The following is a 4,242-nucleotide window of genomic DNA, read 5'->3' on the forward strand; positions in this document are numbered from 1 at the left end:
TGACCCCCTTTGACCCATATGAATGATTCAAATATGTCGCTAGGGGGTTGTAGGACCCCTAGAGACATATGTCATCGTTTAATGGGTCAAAAGGGATCATAGGTCACCTATGACGCCCTTTGAACCATATGAACGATTCAAATATGTCCCTAGGGGTCCTAAGACCCCTAGAGACATATTCCATCATTTAATGGGTCAAAGGGGGTCATAGGTCACCCTATGACCCCCTTTGACCCATATGACCCATTCGAATATGTCCCTAGGGGTCTTAGGACCCCTAGGGACACATGTCATCATTTAATGGGTCAAAAACCTATGACCCCCTTTGACCCATATTACCCATTTGAATATGTCCATTGGGGTCCTAAGACCCTTAGGGACATATGTCGTCATTTAATGGGTGAAAGGGCCTTTGACCCATATGAATGATTCAAATATGTCTCTAGGGGTCCTAGGACTCTTAGGGACATATGTCATCCTTTAAATGGTCAAAGGGGGTCATAGGTCACCCTATGGCCCCCTTTGACCCATATGAATGATTCAAATATGTCCTTAGGGGTCTTAGGATTGCTAGAGACATATGTCATCGTTTAATGAGTCAAAGGAGGTCATAGGTCACCCTATGACCCCCTTTGACCCATATTACCCATTTGAATATGTCCTTAGGGGTTCTAAGACCCCTAGAGACATATGTCATCGTTTAATGGGTTAAAGAGGGTGATAGGTCACCCTATGACTCCCTTTGACGCATAATACCCATTCGAATATGTCCTTAGGGGTCGTAGGACCCCTACGGACATATGTCATCATTTAATGGGTCAAAAGGACCTATGACCCCCTTTGACCCATATTACCTATTCGAATATGTCCCTAGGGGTTCGAGGACCCTTAGAGACATATGTGATCGTTTAATGGGTTAAAGAGGGTCATAGGTCATGCTATGACCCCCTTTGACCCATATGAATGATTTGAATATGTTCCTAGGTGTCTTAGGACCCCTAGATACATATGTTGTCGTTTAATGGGTCAAAGGGGGTCATAGGTCACCCATATGGGGGTCATATGGGTGACCTATGACCCCCTTTGACCCATATGAACGATTCGAATATGTCCCTAGGGGTTCTAGGACCCCTATGGACATATGTCGTCGTTTAATGGGTCAAAGGGGGTCATAGGTTACCTATGACCCCCTTTGACCCATATGAATGATTCGAATATGTCCTTCGGGGTCCTAGGACCCCTAGCGACATATGTTGTTGTTTAATGGGTCAAAGGGGGTCATAGGTCACCTATGACCCCCTTTGACCCATATGAACCATTCGAATATGTCCCTAGGGGTCCTAGGTCCCCTAGAGACATATGTCATCGTTTAATGGGTCAAAGGGGGTCATAGGTCACCTTGTGACCCCCTTTGACCCATATGACCCATTTGAATATGTCCCTAGGGGTCCTGGGACCCCTAGGGACATATGTCGTCATTTAATGAGTCAAAGAGGGTCATAGGGTCTTGGGACCCCTAGGGATATATGTCGTCATTTAATGGGTTAAAGGGGGTCATAGGGTGACCTATGACCCCCTTTGACCCATATGAACGATTCGAATATGTCCCTAGGGGTCTTAGGAACCCTGGGGACATATGTCATCCTTTAATGGGTCAAAGGGGGTCGTAGGTCACCCTATGGCCCCTTTTGACTCATATGAATGATTCAAATATGTCCTTAGGGGTCCTAGGACTCCTAAGGACATATGTCATTGTTTAATGGGTCAAAGGGGGTCATAGGTCACCCTATGACCCCCTTTGACCCATGTTACCCATTCGAATATGTCCTTAGGGGTTCTAGAACCCCTAGAGCCATATGTTGTTGTTTAATGGGTCAAAGAGGGTGATAGGTCACCCTATGGCCCCCTTTGACCCATATTACTCATTCAAATATGTCCCTAGGGGTCATAGGACTCATAGGGACATATGTCATCATTTAATGGGTTACAGGGACCTATGACCCCCTTTGACCCATATTACCCATTCGAATATGTCCCTATGGGTCCTAGGACCCATAGAGACATATGTCATCGTTTAATGGGTCAAAGGGGGTCATAGGTCACCCTATGACCCCCTTTGACCCATATGAACGATTCAAATATGTCCTTTCGGGTCTTAGGACCCATAGGGACATATGTTCTCATTTAATGGGTCAAAAGGGGTCATAGGTCACCCTATGACCCCTTTAATCCATATTAACCATTGTAATATGTCCCTAGGGGTCGGACCCCTAGGGACATATGTCATCGTTTAATATGTCGATGGGGGTCAATGGTTGACCTATGACCCCCTTTGACTCATATATATTAATAATATACATATATATTAATAATATACATATATATATATATATATATATATATATATATGTATTACGTTATTATATTTAATGAAAATATTATGTTATTATATATATATATATTAATAACATACATATTAATATAATAATATATATAATACATATTATATATTTATATTTAATATATTACGTTATTATATATATATATATATATATTATATTATTATACACATTAATATAATAATATATAATACATATTATATTTAATGAAAATATTACATTATATATATATATATATATATATTACTAACATACACATTAATATAATAATATATAATAAGTATTTTATATATATATAAATTACATTATTATATTTAGTAAAAATAATAATAATATAAATTATATTTATAGATTGTAATAAGATTCACATAAAATATTATTATATATTACTAGATTATATCTTATATCTTTACATTACTTTATTATATATATATATATATATATATATATATAATATATTAAAATACGTCTTTACATAGTAATATAAGTGAAATAACTTATAAATCATAAGTTATAATGTTTAAACCTAATTTTTCCTCCAAAATGGGTTTGGATTTGAAATTTTCCACCCGGAGCATATTTGATATCTGATTCTAGATCGGATATCCGATTTAAAATCGGATATCTGATTCTAGATCGGATATCCGATTTAAAATCGGATATCTGATTCTGGATCGGACATTCGATTAGGCTTGGTATTTACCAAGCCTACCCGGTCAACCCAAAAGACGTGTTTAAAGAGGGCTTTAGTGATACTCAGACTTCGGGTAGCCGTCTGACAATGTTATTTTGATCGAAATTGAATGAAACGAAAAGGGTGTTTTAATATCTCTCTCTAGATTCCATCAATATAATTTTTGTCAAATTATGAGTTTGATAAGTATTTATTAGTTAATTATTAATGAAGATTATTGTAAAGTGTTGATTGACATACTGATTGAAAAATAGCTATAACTTTCAAACGGAATAACATTTTTTAAATCTAAAAGTTGCGTCACATTCTATAGTTCGCCTAGTATAAGAAAAAAATTTTAAAAAAAAAATTGGAAAATTTTCTATTAGTTAGGGTGGTCAGACACGGGACTTTTTTTTTCTAAAAAAGTTTTGTTAGAAAATTCATATTTAATTATTTATTTGGAATAAAAATACTGAAAAATATGTGTCACATCTGGGCATGAGTCTACTTTTCATATCTATAATTATATTAAAAAAATATTATGATTTGATTTTGATTAAGGTGGTCAGACATGCACTTACTTTTTATTTTCACCTTGAAATTTTCTTAGTACTGCATTAAAATTCAAACTTTTGACCAATTAATTATTTTTTTCTCCTGATAAGGCCTAGTAGTTTAGAAACTGCATTCAATTTCTTATAGATTATTTTCTTACAACTTTTTGATATAAAGTCCATAACCACTTCAAAATTATGTGTCAAGTTGACATAAAACCGATTTGTTGATTTTTCATTGCCACTTAAGGCCATAGTTTGGTACACCATGATCCTGCACATACCCATAATCATATTATTTTTTTAAATTAAAATTTTTACAAATCCTTCCATTCCATGCAGGTAGTCAAGAAAAATAATAGAGGAAAGAAAAACCTCTTTTATATCCCGTGATTGTAGTCATGTTACTAATATAGAAAACAAAAGTGGCACACCCCTTATTATAGATTAGACAAGGGCATTCCCTTGTTTATGAAGCTTTATTAGTCCTTGCCTTCTGATGATGGGGACTAGTATTTTTGAGTTGCTTTTATCTGTTAGTGTAATAATCTAAAAATGGTCATCTAGACTATTAGCCCTTGTCTCCACATTTTGGCTAAATTAATTAATTATT

This window comes from Cupressus sempervirens, chromosome 10 (genome assembly GCF_028749045.1).
Source record: "Cupressus sempervirens isolate cs-2001-9-10 chromosome 10, ASM2874904v1, whole genome shotgun sequence".
Classification (NCBI taxonomy): Eukaryota; Viridiplantae; Streptophyta; class Pinopsida; order Cupressales; family Cupressaceae; genus Cupressus; species Cupressus sempervirens.